Source organism: Stegostoma tigrinum, chromosome 16 (assembly GCF_030684315.1).
Source record: "Stegostoma tigrinum isolate sSteTig4 chromosome 16, sSteTig4.hap1, whole genome shotgun sequence".
NCBI lineage: Eukaryota > Metazoa > Chordata > Chondrichthyes > Orectolobiformes > Stegostomatidae > Stegostoma > Stegostoma tigrinum.
Genome location: NC_081369.1, coordinates 17,824,407 through 17,844,196, shown reverse-complemented (window position 1 = coordinate 17,844,196; position 19,790 = coordinate 17,824,407). Strand labels below are relative to the sequence as shown.

Here is a 19,790-nt window from a genome sequence, read left to right as displayed (position 1 = left end):
TTCAGCTCTTGAGCCAAGGCTGTAATGAGATCAGGAGCTGAGTGGCCCAGGTGGAACCGAAACTGCGCATCACTGAGCAGGTTATCGCTGAGCAAATGCTGCTTAATATCATTGTTGGTGACACCTTCCGTTCACTTTACAGATGATTGAGGTTAAACTGTAACTGATTAGGTTGGGATTTGTCCTGCGTTTTGTGTATAGGATACACATGGGCAATTTTCCACATTGTCTGGTAGATGCCAGTGTTGTAATTGTACTGGAAAAGCTTGGCCAGAGAACCAGCAAATTCTGGAACTCAAGTCTTCAGTACAATTGCTGAAATGTTGTCTGGGCCCATAACCTTTACAGTATCCTGTGCCTCCAACTGTTTCTTGATATGGAGTGAATTGCATTGGCGAACGAGTGGGATCTGTGATGCTGGGGTACCATAGGAGGAGGCTGAGATGGATCTTCCACTAGGCATTTCTGGCTGAAGTTTGCCATGAATGCTTCAGCCTTATATTTATTTATAAGTATTTGCAGTTGCAGTTCTGGACTTTTATTTCATGACTTTTATTTTCCTTTGAACATATATCTATAATGTTGTTTTTCAGTCTTTGTGTCTTAACATATGTATATATTATGTATATCAGCCTTAATAAAACATATGCATTTACACTTAGCAGTTCAAGCACATGAAAGGATAGCTACACAACTGAAAAAAATAGAACCTTTTATCAATGTAAAGCAGCTGTTAAAGAGTCTGCGAGAAATACAGAAAATCTGTGCCATGGTCAATGCATCAGCTTCTCCTTTTCCCACCATTAATTGTACAGAACAAGGGCATCAAAGGTTTTGTTCCTGATAAAACCAGCTTAATAATTAATCAAGATATATTGGTCAAACACTAGATGTATCTTATGACATAGAAATTAAACTTTACATGGAAAAAGTTATTATTTAACATGAGTAGAGTAGTGGGAGCAAAAGGTTTTTAACAAAAATGATAGATTATGAATGGCCAAAACAGAAGGAGCTCAATGTGGGAAGTGCAAAGTTTACTGGAATGGAAGAGAGTATTTTCTAAATAGTGAGAATCTAGAAACTGTGGGAAAGTTGAGGGAGAGTGTGTGGGGAGTTTTAAGGGTCTATGTTCGGCAGTCAGTAAACAGTGAAAGCAAGGTGTAAATATTTATTTAAAAGGCTACTGGAATCTCAACCATAATCTCAACAGACAGGAATGTAAATGCATTGATGTTATGTTACAACTGTTCAGAGCTCTGGTCAGCTGGTGTCTGGAGTACTGCATTCAGATCTGGACTTTACACTCTAGGAGCAAGATATTAGCCTTAGAATGGGTGTATTGAAGATTCACCAGAACGATACCTTTTACCCCAGTTTAGAGACAGGTCCATGATGGTGTCAGATTGTCAGACTTGGCTGGTAATCTCTTATACGACAGATTAGTTGTTATTTAAATGGTGAACAATTGCAGCATGCTGCTGCACAGAAGGACTTGGATACCCTTGTGCATGAATTACAAAAAGTTGCATTGCAAGTGTAGCAGGTAATTAAGAAGGCAAATGGAATGTTGTCTTTCATTGCTAGATGGATGGAGTCTAAAAATATGGAAGCTATGCTGCAGCTGTATTGGGTGCTAGTGAGGCCACACCTGGAGTTCCATGTACAGTTTTGGTCTCCATACTCGAGAAAGGATGGACTGGCACTGGAAGGGGTGCTCAGGATGCTCACAAGGTTGATTCCAGAATAGAGAGGGTTGGCTTATGAGGAGATAATGTGTAGACTGGGACTATATTCATTGGAATTTAGAAGAATTAGAGGGGATCTTATAGAAGCATAAAATTATGAAGGGAACACATAAGGTACTAGTAGAGAGATTCTTTCTTCTGGTGGGTGAAACCGAAAATAGGAGGTGTAGCCTCAGAATAAGGGGAGCAGGTTTATGACTGAGTTGTGAATCTGTGGAATTCCCAGCCCAGTGAAGCTACCTCATTAAATGTTTTTAAGGCAAATGGTACATAGATTTTTGAACAGTAAAGGGTTTAAGGATTATGGAGAGTAGGCAGGTAAGTGGAGCTGAGTCCACAAAAAGACCAACTGTGATCTTATTGAATAATGGAGCAGGCTCAACAGGTCGCAGATGGCCTGATACTGCTCCTGTTTCTTATGTTCTTATGTAAGACAATGATAGAATAAATTGAAACTATTTCCTAAAGTGGAGGAATCCAGAATAGGGCAGCATCACCCTGTGTTGGTGTAAAGCAGTGCACATCAGTCTAAAGATCTACAGCTGCTTCAATGACCTTCCCTCCATCATAATATCAGAAACGAGGATGGTCACTGATGATTGCACAATGTTCAGCTCCATTCAGCACTCCTTAGATACTGAAGCGGTCTGTGTACATATGCTGCAAGACTTGACCAACATCAGGCTTGGACTGATAATTGGCAAGTAGCTCTTACCCTACAGAAATGTCAGGTGATGTCCCTCTCTAACAAGAGAGAGTATAGCCATTATTCCTTGACATTCAATGGCATTGCCATTACTGAAATCCCTACTGCCATGTCTTGGGAGTTACCATTGACCAGAAACTGGACTGGACTGGCCATATAAATAGCAGGTTCTTTAAAATTAATTTGTAGTGCGTGGTGGTTGCCGGCTAGGCCAGCATTCATTGCCCATCTCTATTTGCCCTGGAGAGTGAGATTATAAGCTGCCTTCTTGAACCGCTGTAGGGTGTAGGGATGTCCACTCTGCTATGAAATCAGGACCAAGATTTTGACACAACAGCTTTGAAGGAATTGTGGGTGTGTGACCTGGAAGGAAACTTGAGGCTGGCAGTGTTCCTAAGAATCTGCTGCCGTTGTCCTCCGAGATGATTCCTACTAGACCAGGTCAGAGGCTGGGAATCCTGCAGCACTAACTCACCTCCTGACTCCCCAGAGCCTGCCCACCATCTCCAAAGCACAAGCCAGGAGTGTGATGGAACACCCTCCATTTGCCTGGATAGGTGCAGTCCCAATAATACTTAGGAAGTTTGATGTCAGGCAGGGCAAAGCAACCCACTTTATTGGCACCCAAACTGCAAGCTTCAACATTCACTCCCTTCAACTACTGACACACACTGGCAGCAGTATGTATCAGATACACTGTAGTAACCCGCCAAAGCTCCTCTGATGGCATCTTCTGAACTCTTGACCTCTACCATCTAGAAGACCCCACATAGAAGAACTGCAGAGGTTCAAGAAGGCAGCTCACAATCACATTTTCTAGGGCAATTACAGATGGGGCAATGAATTCTGGCTGAACTCAAAGATATCCATATACCATGAATGAATAAAGAAAAGCCAGCTATTTGGCAATAGTGGACATCATATTCAGTCCTGATCCTGTCTTCTCATCATGTCCCCTATACAGGAATTACAAAGGCATGGATGGATTGGAATTGTGATAGGATAAGAAATCTAGATAAATTTTCCCTTCCCTGAACCAGAGGTATTGAGTTCAGGAGTGAATCAGCAAAGATTGAACATTGAATCTGGACCCTTCTTGATTTGTATGATTGAGTCCTGCACTGAACAATGCATTTAATAACTGAATCTGAAGGAGTTGAATCCATGAGGTTTACAATGGGGCTTGTAGGCAAATACAAAGTAATATGTTTTAATTCTGAATATTTTTAGGTGTCTTGGGCTAGGATGTTATGTGAATGTCGACGAGTCTCAAGAGGAGTGTGGGCACTCAAGTTGGGGCAATAATTTAGTTGCGAGTCATTTTGTTGCTGGCCATTTCTCGCAGAATTTAATGAAGGTGCCATGTACAGAAGTGCACAGCACTGGATCATAAAACTGCTTCTGTGAAATAAAGTGGAAAGAAACAAGTTATTTTGTGAAATGGAAAAACAAACTGGCTTAATCTTCATTTACTATTTGCTGAAAGATTGTAGATCTTAATGAGTGAAATTCTTTTTTTCGCTAATTGCCTTTTTATGGAAGGTATTTATCTTGTTTTTGTGACGGATTTTTCAGCTAAATTTTTTTAAATAGTGCATTTTAATGATAAAGCCTCAACTGGCTAAACTTGGAGAGGCCCAATCCAAGTGGAAATTATGAGTGAAAATTATAATTTTTCTGAACAAATAGTTATTTCATAACAATAATATGATCAGAAGGAATGTTTCCCAAAATATTTCACAGATATATTTGTAAATGATATACAACAGCTTTTAAAAAAAGTCCAGTCTCTGAGGGCATTTAATGCAAACAACAAGCAGGAAGCACGCTGACCATGGCTCACCCCTCTCTGCACTGACAAGATGGCACAGAAGACATTTGTAAGTGGAGGCTTTCAAATGACGTTTGTTCTTAATTTTGAAAGTGTCAAAGGAATTTTAATTGTTTTTACAAGTCAAGGTCCTGGATGATAAAGTTTTTGTAACTGTTCATAGTCTGATTTTTTGCAGCAAGTGATTAACTCACCTAGCCTGACTTAGTGTCGTTGTGCCAACTGTATGATATGCAATGCATTTGTAATGACAATGGTCCCCAGTTTTGGAAGATTGCGCTTAGGTTGTTATTAGCTGGATTGAATAAGTTATATTAGAAAAAAAAGCTTTGATGGCTGCATTTAACAGGCAGTTGGGACCTTCTGTCCTGGTGTCTGTTAAATGCAGGCCTTCAAATATATTGTTTCTACATATTTCTCAATGCATAGAAACTGGAGTGTGAGGTAATGGAAATGACGTTTGTAAATAATAAAATTAATATCAATATTCAAAGTTTATACATGACTGCCAAAGTTTATCATGTCATAAAATACTGTTTAAGACATTAGCCTCTGTCTGAATGTTAGACAGTATTTTATGACATGATAAACTCTATAGAGATCAACTTGTGAGGTAAAAAGTTAGAAAGAAAGGCCTGACCCAAGTTGTGGAGGTGAAAGGGTGATGATAAAAATTTTGTTTCTCCTATTCCAGCCTCATGTAACAGGCTGATCCTCTTTCAAGTTCTGAGAAGATGGAATAAATAGACAATTGACATTAACTTTTTCAAGTTCTTTACTTCAGGAGCAATCCAATTGTGACTTGAGTTCCTCTAATTGGCAGCAATTGTCAGCACAATCCAGGAGTGGAACTCAGTCGCCTGGGCATAGACAACAGGGATTCGGGTGGAGCAATAACCACTGCCCCAGGAAACGATGCCCACCAGATACCAGGTTCTTCTATCTTTGCAGACAAGCGGTCCCCCTGAGTCACCCTGTCGGAAGAGAACAGACCAATTCAACAAAATTGTTACAGATTAGGAATGATTTAATGAGGTGCAATATTTTGTGCATGACATGCTACACATGCCGTGCAAGAGGTAGCCTCAGCAGCACCAGCACAAACCATCATGTTTGAGATTTTGTTGCCCCAGTAGTTCTGACACTCGTTAGTAGTAAGGAGAGAAAGAGCTGTCTACTGCAGTTGGCACGGAGTGTTGCTTGCTGAAGATTAAAAAAAAAGAGCTCTTAATATGTAGTTAGATTATCTAGAATTATTTGAGGTGACCCTAAGTATTCAGGGTCTTGTAAAATGATGAAACCATAAGCAAAAGAGCAAAGGAAGAAGGAGCAGAAATAGGCTATTCAGTCTGTCAAGCCTGCTGCACCAATGAAACAGTTCTTGGCTAATCATCTTCCCCACTATCTCCATATCCCTTGAAATTGTTAGTTTCCAGAAGTCTTTCGACATCTGACTTGAATATTCTCAATTACCCTCTGGAGCAGAGAATCCCAAAGATTCACCATCCTCTAAGTGAAGAAATTCCTTCACATCTCAGCCTTAAATGGCCTGTCCCCTATCGTGAGACTATGTCCCTTAGTTTTATAATCCTCAGACGGGAGAAACATTTTAACCACATCCATCGTGTCACACCCTGTAAGAATTTAGTAATTTTCGATGAGATCACCTCTCATTCTTCAAAACCCTAGAGAATACAGATCCAATTTCTCCAACCTGTCTTCTTGAGACATTCCACCTTCTGATGGATTAGCTTAGTGAACCTCCATTGCATCTCTCTATAAACATCCTTCCTGAGATAAAGAGACCTAAACTGGACACAGTAATCTGGGTGTGTCTCACTGAGGCTCTATACAATTGCATCAAGACGTCTTGACTCCTGTGCGCAAATCTTCTTGCAATGAATGCCAACATATCAGTTGCCTTCTTAATTGCTTGTTACATCTGAATCCTAGCTCTTAGTGACTCATGAACTGAAATACTCAGGTCTGTTTGCTTTTGGATCAGATAGGATTAAGATATTGAAATTAGTAAATAAATATATATGTAAATAAACTGCAGCACTTCAAGAAGGCACCTCACCATTGCATTTTCAAGGGCAGCTAGGGATGGGCAATAAATACTAGCCAGCCAGTGATGCTCACATCCCGTGAATTAATTTAAAAATATCTTTACCATGTTTCAATTTTCAAGATTTACTTTCTGATACTTCTGAGTCAAACTGGTAAAGAAAAATCCTGCAATCTCAATTACAACTGGTGTAAGTGAGTTAATGCCCTTGAATTCTGGACCTACCAACGTTCAAAATGGAAAGAGCTAATATTTGAGAAGGTGTTTTGTGCTAAAGACAGGAACCAATTGTTATGCATTGCCTTTGAACCACTGTTCCATTGGTAACTTCATTTCTCGAAACAAAATTTTCACAGCTTGAAGTCTGTGCTTGACAAGATCTATGGTCTTAGATGACAAAGTGTGAAGCTGGATGAACACAGCAGGCCAAGCAGCATCTCAGGAGCACAAAAGCTCTATGGTCTTGTTATGTCCCATAGAATTGTTCTAGGACTCAGTTTCAAATCCCTGCACATGCTCACTCCTTTCCACCTAGATGATCCTCCCCAGGTTGTATTTCTGCTTCTATTTTCCAGTTCTCCAACACTTGCCTTTGTATCCTCTATCTCACTCTACTCACTAAATTGTATCTGCCTTCTTTGCTTCTCTACCTTCTTACCTCCCTTCTTGCTTCGACAACCTTCATCGCGTCCTCTTCTTGACATCAACTCTTTTGTCTCACTTGCAACTCAGACTACCCATAACGTAGCTCAAGATATCTTTTCCTTCTAGCTTCTCCTGCCCTGTCTGTCCTTCACGCTGTCTGTGACAGCTATGCCTTCAGCCATTGTTGGCTCTAAGCTCCCAATCCACATCATTTCTCCAGTGTTCACTTCTCTAGCACAAAAATCCTGCCTTTTTGACTGCCATAAGTGCGTAGAAAGGCATGTTATTGTTATATTAATGTAATCGATGTAGAATGGATCTTTTGCATTTCTGATAACTTACACTTCAATCTACCAACAGTGGTCTAATGCAGGCAATAGTTTATTTGGAAAGTAAATACTAAGGTTCCATACCAGTAGACTGAGTTAGGCCCCAACCTGAAATGATGCACATCTTGCACCCTGGGAAGTTGGCGGCAACACTTGAGAGGCAAACGGGGGAAATGCGGGGGGTTAAATTTGACAGAGGAGGCAAGCTTCACCAGTGTCACATCATTGTTGATATTGTATGGATCCCAGTCGGGATGAGTAATGACCTGTGAACAGAGAAGGCAAAAGTCAGTTTGAAATCATCGGAGACATCCTGTTATGCAGAAGGAAGAATATTTTCTCTCAAGTTTGGTTAACGGTAGGTAAATTAGCTCAGTTACTGCAACTTTGCTGGAACTACTGTCCCCTCTCCAAATTTCTTTTGCAAGGTCAATGAGATTGTAACAATGTTGCAGAGCTGAGTGACAATAACTCTGAAGAAATACCTGGTGACTGCTGTCAGGTTCACCGGTGGTGCTAAATCTATTGCTTTACGTTCTTTATGCATTGATGTGGCCACAGCACAGAATGATGCCGAATCTTCCAAGAGAAATCTAGTTTTTTGCAACATATTTCAGTCCAAACAGATTTTCTAAATCTCCTTTGAAACCCTGTGCTGGTCTGACTGGAGCATTTATTGTGGTGTGTTGAGAAACATAGAAAATATAAGCAGGCCTTTTTGAGCATGCCGTGCCATTCTATATAATCATGGCTGATTATCCAACTCAATACACTGTTCTTACTTCCTCCCTATTCTTTTTGATCCCTTTAGCCCTGAGAACTTTATCTAGTTCCTTCTTTACAACATTAAGAGGCTATTTCCATCATTAAATTTAAAACTTAATTTTACATAGTTAATGGAATTATCACATTCATTTGGGAGGTAAAAATCTTTTTGGACTGTTTCTGATCAGTTTGGGATTTATTTGAGTCCACATTGCTCATTATCAGCTTCAAAAGAGCTTTGCAGCCTCAATAGAGAAAAGGAAAAGATTAATGTTTCAGTTCTCTGCGGATTCAGGAGTTTTCTGATGGTTCCAGTACTTTATGTTCATTTTTATTGCAAATTTTTAGCATAAGTATCAATTTGGATTTTGTTCAGTGTTGAGAATATTTTGAGGCTGTTAAAGGTGCAGAACAGAAAGAACCTGCGCTGAAATTTTGACCGATTTTTTGAAAAAATCATTCACTGGATGAAGTCACCTTTGACTAGACCAGTATCTATTGCCAGTCCCTAATTACACAGAGGGCAGTTAGGAGTCAATCACATTGCTGTCAGTCTGGAGTCACATGTAGGCCAGACCAGGTAAAGCTGGTAGCTTCCGTGTCTAAAGGTCACTAATGAACCAGATTTTTTTTCCTGACAATTGACAATGGATTTATGGTCATTATTATACTCTTAATTCTAGATCTGTCGTGGTGGGATTCGAACCAGGGTCCCTGGAACATTATGTGGGTCTCTGGATTAATAGCCCAGTGGTAATACTGCTAGGCCATCGCGTCCAATGTTGTTCTTCCAAACACTGGTGGTTGGAAATACCACTAAGACAATACCCATCTTGCTTTGTTACAACATTTTTCATTAAATTACATGTAGACCTTGTTTCTTGCAAGTAACGGAATCATTTTAGTTTTGGCTTGTGACAAATTAATCCAGTTTATTTCCCTTGAGCAATTACAGGTTTAATCCATGGTCAGCACACTGCGAGAGGTTACATATACATCAGTGCAATACATACAGAATGACTGACACCCATACGATATAACTAATCACATTAGCAATCTCTGGACGTATCTGTTAAAGGGAAGGTAACCTTCATAAAATCCGAATGCACTTTCCTTTATCTAGATAAATGGTAAAACAAGCTGTGGTATTCCGGTGTTAGAATAACCTATTGATTTAGCTTTGCAAACTAATGCAAAATAGAAGTGGAAATAATAGCATTATAATTATGCAACACATGATGAAACTAATCATTTCACAAACATGAGCCAAGATGTGAGGGTGCACTGGGCAGCACAGTGGCTCAGTGGTTGGCACTGCTGTCTCACAGCACCAGGGATCCAGGTTTGATTCCACCCTTGGGCAATGTCTGCGTGGAGTTTGCACATTTTCCTTTGTCTGTGTGGGGCTCATCTGGGTGCTGCAGTTTCTTCCCTCAGTCGAAGGATATGTACGTCATGTGGATTGGCAACAGGAAATGCAGGGTTACAGGATAGAGTAGGGGTGTGGGTAGGATGCTCTTCAGAGGGTTGGTGTGGACTCGATGGGCTGAATGGCCTGCTCCGCACTGTAGGGATTCTATGATTTACTCAGTTAAGGAGTAAATCTAAAAAAGAAGGTAACTATGGAAGTCACATGTGATACTAGAAACGCTTCTGTTTGGTTTCCGTAGAGTTTGAAGAGATCGTGCACTTTAATTGTGTAATGCATTCCAGGAACCAGGAAAGTTATTTGTATTATTATTTTGTATCTCTCTCATTTCCCTGAGAAGTTGGTGGCGGGGCTTCTTCTGTTTGAGAAAACTAAGTGGATTCCTAGGCCACAGTGGAGGTGGTTAAGAGACAAACCACGTTAAGGCAGCACTGCATAAGGCTGAGACATTTCCTTCCCTTAAGGATATTAATAAACCAATGGGTTTTACAACAATCTGGCAGATTTGTGGTCACTTTTACTGTCATCAGCTTTTTATTTACAGATTTTATTAAAAATAAAGTTTGATTCTCGGGAATTTGAACATGTATCAAACGGCGTTTTAGTTCAATAACAGTACCCCAAACTGAATATAAAATTCACAAGTAATATTCCATGAGAATGCCAGAGCATCTTTAGGTACCTTTTCAATCCTCATAATCTGGGTGTGTTCTTTTTATGAACATTTAGTGAAAGCTCCAAGGATTGCAAGGTTACTTGTACTGTGTGAAAACAACATGTTACTTAGACCAAGGGTCTTAAATCCATTTGTATTATTAATATTGATTCTGAAGAATAATATAAGTGAGCATAGTTCTTACCTCATGCCACAATGGGCTGCTGTCACCACCCAGTTTTCATTGATCAAGAAGCCTCCACAGAAGTGGCAACCAGTGGTGTCCTATTGGTCAGAGAGAAAATTCAATTGAGAAAAAGCAAAAATCAAAAGGAAAAATTTCCTTTGCCTATTGCGGTGCAAAACCCAACACCATCAACTGAGATTTCTGACTCGTACCCAAAGTGTCACCCATTTGGGTACAAATATGTAGAGTGGGTCAGGAGAGAACTGTGAGAACAACAAAAGTAACAGGGCATCAGTGACTAAGGTGGCACTGGGGAGAGTTAGAAAACAATCCATAATATCTGAATGTGCAAAACGTTCACAATAAACTAGATGAATTAGAACTGATAGAAGGTCATAGGTATGATCTAATGGTCATTAAAACGACATGATTGCTATAACTGTCTAGGTTTCGGAAACAAATACTCCCGGATAGTAACTTGCTGAAGATGTGGACAACACGTAAAAGGTGGTGGAGTAGCTCTAATGGTAAAGAATGGGATAAAAAGAGAAAAGGGGAGGGATCTAAATTTGAAAAATCAAGAAGGAGAATTAGTTTGTGTGGGAACAGCAAGGAACAGAATTGATCAGAGATATTGGGAACTGCAGATGCTGGAGAATCTGAGATAAAGTGTGGAGCTGGATGAACACAGCAGGCCAAGCAGCATCTCAGGAACACCAAAGCTGACGTTTCGGGCCTAGACCCTTCATCAGACGGGCCTCTCTGATGAAGGGTCTAGGCTCGAAACGTCAGCTTTTGTGCTCCTAAGGTGCTGCTTGGCCTGCTGTGTTCATCCAGCTCCACACTTTGTTATCACAGAATTGATTAGAGATGTGTAGGATCATACAAGACTTTATTCATCATATAGAATGGGTAAACTGAATTTTCAGTATTATTGTGAAGGATGAGTTTATGGAATGTATAGAAGATAGCTTTTTAAATCATAATGTTAAGGATTAAAGGGGCAACAGGCTGCTTTGGATCTATTATTGTACAACAAGCAAAATTAATTCGCAAACTTGTAGTAAAATAGCCTTTTGCAAAGTGTGACCATAATATGATAAAATTTTATTTCAAGTTTGATAGTGATTTGGTAAAGTCCGAAACTCTTAAGTCTACAAACAATAAGTTATGTGGCGTGAGGGAACAGTTAGCCAAGGTATATTGGGAAAACCACATTCTGAGATAGGATCACAGAAATAATAGCTAGCATTTAAATAAATAATATATAATTTGCAGCAAATATGCATATATTTAAGGAACACAAGCCCCATGTAATGTTACTAAAAAGGGTAGTAAGCCTGAGGATTTTAGAATTCAGCAGAGGAGGACCAAAAAAAGGAAGGTGAAAAGACAATATGAGAATAAATTAACAAGAGACATAAAACATAATATATGTACCTCTCAGTATAAAATACATTATATCTGTCTTCATGTCAGAAGACACAAAAAAATGGAAATAATAGGGAGCAAAAAGTACAGTCTGAAACAAGAACTTGGAATTTGAATAAGTGTACTACCAAATAAAGATTCCTATATGTAAAATAGAGTTTGGTCTCCAAACAGAGATTTTTAATTGATTTTTATCTGCAAGGACAACAAGACAGTGTGTTCAGAGGAGTGAGGAATTATTGGCAGTAGCTTCTGGGTTTATACATCTAACTCCAAATTGCTGTCCATTTCACAGAGTAATCCCAGTTTAGGTGGTATTAGAACTGAATTTAGGGAGCATCGTATCACATAATGCTGAAAGGAATTGTTACACTGTACCTTTCTGCCCATTTAAAGCCTTCAAATTTATAGGGGCAAGGACTAAATCTGGTTCCCAGGAAAGTGGTGCGGGGTTTGGGATGCGCAACTAACCTGTACCTGATTAAAAAGATGCAGTTTATTTAAGAACACTTATGTTAGGGTGATAAGTGTTATTGTTCTAGCTTCAGACATTGCTCAATTCACCACAGTGCAGTTCTCCAGCAATCAGAACTCCAAATAGATATTCATTAGTTTTACCAGACCCTCAACTAATTAGCGTCGCTGTAAGCCTTAAAACCACATCTCACAGTTTACACATCACTGTCAGCTAGTCAAACATGACAGCCACGGTAACACATTGAGCCACACACACTAACATACTTTCTGCTTTCTTGCAGGGAAGGTTTGTAAAATGATTATGTTTTGGAACAATCTTTATTTTAGGACAAGGAGATCGGGTGACCTGTGGTAAAGTTTGACTGAGACTGACGCCAGGCCTCAGGGTGGCGAGGTGAGGGGTTTTCAGGGATATTAAAGATTAACAGAATGCTCAGATTGTTTTACAGAGAAGAAGGGATAAGGTGTTCACAATAAGAGGCAATGGCACTAGCCACTTCATTTCTACTGGATGGATTGCTAGGTTCCTCAAGCCCAGGAGGGTGCTGAAAATGGCTGGTTGTAGACTGTTATGCTTTAACTTGTCTGTTTAATTCCATGATTGAATAGACAGGGACTAAGGAATAGTTGATTAGTTTTCCTACCTGCATTCGAGCCCCACATGATTCACATTGTCATTGTGATGGACTTTGACAAATGTTGGATACAAAAGAACCTGCAATATTGTGGGTTATACCTTTTCTACAATATCACTAACTACCAGACAGATTAGTTTGCTAGGATCTGATGTAGGGGGAAACTATAAGCCAAAGCTCAAATTTGTGAGGAGTGAAAACAAGGCTGGAAGATTTACCTGGCCTGTTCAAGGGAATGAATTTTCATGGGGAAGAAAGACTCATTGTGAGAAACAGTTTTGAAATTAACAACTCGTGGGCTGAGAAAGGAAAAGACAGAAGCAAACTCTCAGGAGCAAGCAATCATTTCAGACTGAATCTGGGAGAATTGAATATTTACTTATAGGATAGTGTGAAGCATGCACAATAGAGAGATTTTCAATTTTGCTGGAAGTTAAAAAGTTCTGTTCTGTGATTTAATGTGTATGTTGTCTATAAAAATGGTGCTTAGGCAGAGATGTTTTCATTCTTTTGTTACAGTAAAACCTTGAAACATGAAATCCTGTATTAATTGGAAGTTTGTATGTCATTTTTAAAACTAATTATTGCTATCTATGGGGATCAGATACGACAGAGAATTATTTAATAATGTTGATCAATATTGGAGTGCCTGGTAGTGAGCTTGTGATCAGAAGCAGACTGAAACCATCAGAGATGACTAATATTGCTGGCCATTTCGTATATAAAATCTGTCATTGAAGATGGTGTGTTTGGCTCATTCAGAGCTGTGTCAATTTCTAACTGTATACATACCTGCATGGAGACCTGCCAGGGCCAGGAGCCTGGGACAGCATTTTCACCATTTACAATCCGCGCACACCCGGTAACAACAGGTGTGATAGCTGGGACCCCACAGCCTAGATAATTGATGCACAAAAAAGAATTAGTTTAAACAACATGCCTGTCAGTAAAGCTATCATAGTGTCTCCAAAAAAGCAACTTACTTTGTCCATAAGCTGTACCAAGGAGGGCAAGGCAGGATAGAAGCCAGAGGAAAGCCATCACTGTTGCTTGAGGCTCAGAGTTAAAGTTTAACTCATTATATAACCTCAATATGATGCTGGCTTTCAAATAGATAAAAGTCTCAGCTTTATGACCATGTGGACCTGACAGCATTTCTTTCCCAATTGAATTAATGATGTGAAAAGTGCACCTATTTTGTTGAAACAGGGAATATAAATAATAACTGCCTCCTGATAAATTTAATTTCTGTGTCTGGAAATATTGAACACAGATGAAGCTCTCTGCCAATCAGGAATATGGCCACTAATGACTCAATTTAATTTGAAAACTGTGACAGAATGAGGAAATGCCTATTTAATCACCTTACCCTGAGAAATACCAGCTGCTGCTAGAGGTTTTAAAATTGTTCAGATTGACCCTTGAGCAATGGGCTTAGTTGATGTAGTTTAATAATAACATTTGTTGAGATAAATATATCCCATAAAATCATTCAGTGCTCGACTGGCAGAAGATTGGCCACTCTGTTCGCAAAGTCAACTGTAGTGCGGGAGCCTTTACTTTCACTGAAAGATGGATTTGATCACTACATGCACTAAGTTGTGATGTGAACAGCTCCCCAACATGTATCCCATTGATTGGACAACATTAAACTTCCTAAATTTGTGATCCAACCAATCTGTATGAACCAGAGAGATTAAAGCAATAAGTGGGAATGATAAAATAAAGTATTGGGATCTGAAATACTGGAAGTGTCCAGCAAATCTGTTAAGGGGGTCACAGCCTCCAGCCACTTCTCACGTGTTGCTGATGTAGGTAGAATATTGCAACTTCAGCCCATAACTAAAGTCACCATTGGCTTACCAGACCATCGGGCTGCTTCATTAGAGAGAAGGACAATGGGTGGTGGCTTAACCTGAGGATCAACACACCTCAGGTAAGGGGAGAGATATAGTAGGAGTCCTTCACAGTGACCTCAGATGGTGTGAAAATTGAACTTATGAGGTTAGCACCACTCTGCATTGCAAACCTGCTATCCAGCCAACTAAACTAACTACCCTTTCCACCCATATCTGCATCACTAAAATGACCAATGCTTTGTTTTCTCTACATCAATTAAGATAGATGAGGCTAGTCAAACCCAAGAATTTCTGGCTTTCCTTCCCTCACAGGATTTCCACAGGCATGGGGGGGATTATAGACTACACTCCTGGCCATCAAATCACCATTCAAGTAGCTAGTAATATTAATCAGAACAGCTTCCACATTCTGGATGTGAGTTTGCTTGCTGAGCTAGAAGGTTAGTTTTCAGACGTTTCGTCACCATTCTAGGTAACATCATCAGTGAGCCTCCGGTGAAGCGCTGGTGTTATGTTCCGCTTTCTATTTATCTGTTTAGGTTTCCTTGGGTTGGTGATGACATCAACCAAACACAGCTGAATTATTCTACAGCTGGGTGGCACGGTGACTGGCACTGCTGCCTCATAGTGCCAGGGATCTGGGTTCAGTTCCACTCTCTTGGGCGACTGTCAGTGTGGAGTCTGCACGTTCTCCTGTGTCTATGTGGATTTCCTCCGTGTGCTCCTGTTTCCTCCTACTGTCCAAAGATGTGCAGGTTAGGTGGATTGGATGTTGGAAATGCAGGGTTACAGGTTAAGGGGATGAGGTTTGAGTTGGATGCACTTCGAAGGATCGGTGTGGATGTAATAGGCTGAATAGCTTGCTTCCACGCTGAGGGATTGTATGCTTTTACTTTACTCCATGCTCCCACATGGCCATGAAGATTAACTTCCAAACTTTCCTGGATCTTCAGAGGTTCCCTTTTGTTGCCGTAACAAGACAAGCCTTCCAGTGTCCTGTGAAAGGCAAGCCACTGCATCTTCGCAGTATCCCTGAACTGGTTCCCTGCAGTAAGGCCTACTTCAACAAATCCTTGACTTCTCCACAAATCCTGTCTGTTTGAAAACAAAACCAGTTCTTACCGGCATCCTGCTTGCTGACTAACAATAAAAAAGCCCTCAGTTTGTATTACTTTGCTTCTTACACGAGGAGCTGTTTCTATTTCCCTCTCCACCCCTCTGACTCTGTGTGTCACTCTGTATTCAGAAAGCTATAGAAAGCTGTGTTCTTTGCTCCAGGTTTAAAAACCCGATTTTCTATGGGCTATGTAGATCATTTGGGTGCAGATCCAGGCAGAATTAGTATCATCAAATCATCTTCACTCCAGACTTAAATTCACCTTAAATTAGAGGAGACAGTTTAAAACATAACCAACTTAACAAGCCTTGCATTCATAATAATACCCGTTGAAGAGCTGGTTTATAACCCACCTCAGAGACGCTTGAGAGTTGCAACAGGAGTTGTAGCACTACAAGGGGGACAATACAGCAAGGCATTGGTTTGTTTGCAATGAGGTTCCACTGCCTAGTCAGATATGCAGGTACCACCCAGTATGTTCCATTAAGCGTGTCCGTGATGTTTGTTCTTTCCTTGTGCCCTTCACAACATAGTGCCACAGGCCTCACCCTGACACCCCTCGCTTGAGGAGTGTGTATTCAGCATTGAAATCTTCCCATCAAGATCACCATGCAAATGCCAACCCTTTGCCAACACTCCTCTGTACAGTTATCTAGCCACTAATCACCTTGACAGCTTATCTCCTCATAAAGTTGGCCCCATCCCATTCATTGGCATTTAATTGACTAGGGTCAAGAGGGAATCAAATAAAGGTACTCACTACAAATAGTTCCCAAAACACCCTTCTATCTCCCAAACGGCACCAACACAAGAAGCACTCATGATTCCTTTTGCACGTCCAAGGTGTTTTTCCTCACATCCTTTCCATTCCTTTTTCATGCTCTTTGGCTTCAGTAGAGGGGCTGTAGGCTGCTCTTTTCTTTGCTCTGACGCATCCTGCTTCTGGCACGATATCCTCTGGGCTTTGGAACCTATAAAGTCCTTGCCAAACACTGCGCTATCCTGACCTGTGCAGGGACAGACTCACCATTGGACAGGGGACGATATGTGTGGCTCAGAGCATTATGGCACTGTCTGTGAACTGCTGATGGGGAGTGTCCTTCACCCTCTGACATGGACTGTCCACTGCTATCCATGTCCCCAGCTCTGGCCCCTGTCCTCAGGGGGTATATAGCCCTCACCGTATGCTGTACTATCTGTTTGTGCTGCTGGAGCCACCAAGTTGTGTGTATCTGTGCTGGCAGAGGATGCACAGCAGCCGTGCTGGGCTCATCTCCCCAGTCAGCCCCAGTAACGTATCTGAGGGAAGTGAAAGATAAGAATTAGATTTAGATTTTTAGATTTAGGCTTTACTGTCATGTGTACACAAGTACAAAAACACAGGAGTAAAATGAAAAGGTTTCAATGTCGAGACACATGGCATCGTCCTGGGTACAAGTACCTAGGTACAAAAACCTAACAACAAGGTAGAAAGAAATAAGGTACAAAGTTAAAATTACAGTCAGTCTTAGTATAGTGTAAAAGAAAGAAATAAAGTTAAACATTACAGTTAGTCCTGGTAGTAAGACAAAAAATAAAGAAATAAAGGTAAAGGTCCAACCACTGCAGTCTTTGTTAAATGCTTAGGCATGCTGGGACCACATTTCCTACAAGGGCTCGATCTGCCCTGCCTTGGCATGCTTTCCCTACGCTGGCTCAATCTCTCCTGCTGCCGTCGTCGCTGCTGATGTCAGGCGAACTCCCATCCCACCTTAGGCTCGTTCCTGGATCTCCAACCACCAAATTCCCACTCTAGACCTTCAGCTGCTGCCATAGACTGGGCTGCCAAATCCCTGATTCAGGTGCCATCCATGCAGGGCCTCGGCCTTGCCTTCGGTCCATGTGCCAGGTGCCAGGACCTCACCAAACCTCCTGGGCTCAGGCCCCCAACCCTTGCCTCACACTGGCCACCTAGCCAACTGCCAAATTCAACAAGCCCCTCACCTCTACCACCACTGCCACTCTCCAGAAGGTAAGTCAGTCGAAAAGTGTCTAAAAAAAACAAAACTGAAAAAAAGTGAGTAAAAAAGAGAAAAAGGAGGAAGATGAAGAGCGAATGGAGTGGATTAGCCTACTTAATCACCATCTTGCAGAGTCTAATCAATGCTGAAATTCGGTAAATGCTGGATTCCAAATTAACATTGTACAGGCCGTGACCTTTAACTAGTTCGAAACAGCAATTCAGCTCGGATGACAGTAAAATAATAAGTTACAGTCTGAGAATGCTGTCACCAGCTCTCTAAATCTCACTGATGTCTCCAACCACTATGACTTACACCGCTGCTTCCCTGAAAACCTCTGCTGCTCCTTTAGACTGGGGAGGTGGCATTGGCTCAGGTCTTTTTAAACCCCTTTCGGTCAGTTCCAGCAAATGCTTTTTCCATCTCGTTTAGCATGCAGCTATCACAGTCCGGTTAAAACGTAGTTTGCTAGAAAAGAAAGAAATGCATTAAATAAATTTAAAAGGGAGAGTGTCTAGTACAGACAGTGAGAAATAAGGTGACACACTTTAGGTGTGCTGGGCTGTCATCTTCTGCAGTAGGAAAAGAAGACAGTGGGAGAGTGTAAGAAGTAAATTGATTGTTGAGGATGAAGGGCAAACATTTGAGCAGGCTGACTATGAGGAACAGCTGATAGAGGGCAACAGCATGTGAAAGTGCCTCAGTGTTGTGTGTTTTGATACAGAATTGTGGAAGATGCTAGAGAGGAAAGAACATGCATAATAATAACGTATGTCAATTAGAGATGTGCTGGACAGGCGAATGCTTAGGGAAGCGAGGGAATGCTGGTTGCTAGCTGAGGCACTCAGATTGCTGAGCCTTGTGAGGTCTTGGGGCCTTTACTGACCCTGAATTCACATCCTCCAGCCCACACAGTCCATTTGCAGCCTCTGTCTCTTGAGGCCATGCCTGTTTGGTAAAGCCAGCTGGCCTCATCCTGCCATCCTCAGCAAGAGGAGTTCATTTTGCGCCGTCGTTGTTGTATTAGCATCTCCCAAGAGTTGGAGCCTTAGCCTTTCCATATCTGTTATCCATGTTGTAGCTCTTCCCACACTCATGCTGAATTTCCTGCTGTCATTGTGAGGATCTCCTTAAATAGAGATTAGTCATTGCTTTATTTGCTAAATATTGTCACCAGACAGAATTGGCTCTCCTCCTTTTAAACCCCACCCAGTCAGTTGGCACAATTTCTTTTCACACTCAGCTTTCACATTTCAGGTAAAATGTTTGCTACAAAAGAAAAATAAACTTTAAATAAGTTCAAAAGGGAGAGAGATAATGGGAACTGCAGATGCTGGAGTATCCAAGATAACAAACTGTGGAGCTGGATGAACACAGCAGGCCAAGCAGCATCTCAGGAGCACAAAAGCTGACGTTTTGGGCCTAGACCCTTCATCAGAGAGGGGGATGGGGAGAGGGAACTGGAATAAATAGGGAGAGAGGGGGAGGCGGACCGAAGATGGAGAGAAAAGAAGATAGGTGGAGAGGAGAGTATAGGATGGGGAGGTAGGGAGGGGATAGGTCAGTCCAGGGAAGATGAACAGGTCAAGGAGACGGGATGAGGTGGTAGGTAGGAAATGGAGGTGTGGCTTGAGGTGGGAGGAAGGGATGGGTGAGAGGAAGAACAGGTTAGGGAAGCAGAGACAGGCTGGGCTGGTTTTGGGATGCAGTGGGGGGAGGGGAAGAACTGGGCTGGTTTTGGGATGCTGTGGGGGAAGGGGAGATTTTGAAACTTGTGAAGTCCACATTGATACCATTGGGCTGCAGGGTTCCCCAGCGGGGAATATGAGTTGCTGTTCCTGCAACCTTCGGGTGGCATCATTATGGCACTGCAGGAGGCCCAGGATGGACATGTCGTCTGGGGAATGG

At 41.3% G+C, this 19,790-nt stretch overlaps 1 pseudogene; it reads right to left on the bottom strand.

The window, feature by feature from the left end:
* Nucleotides 1-5,097: 5,097 nt before the first annotated feature.
* On the bottom strand, nucleotides 5,098-13,947 carry LOC125459759 (chymotrypsinogen 2-like; annotated as a pseudogene).
* Between the last annotated feature and the right edge of the window lie 5,843 nt (nucleotides 13,948-19,790).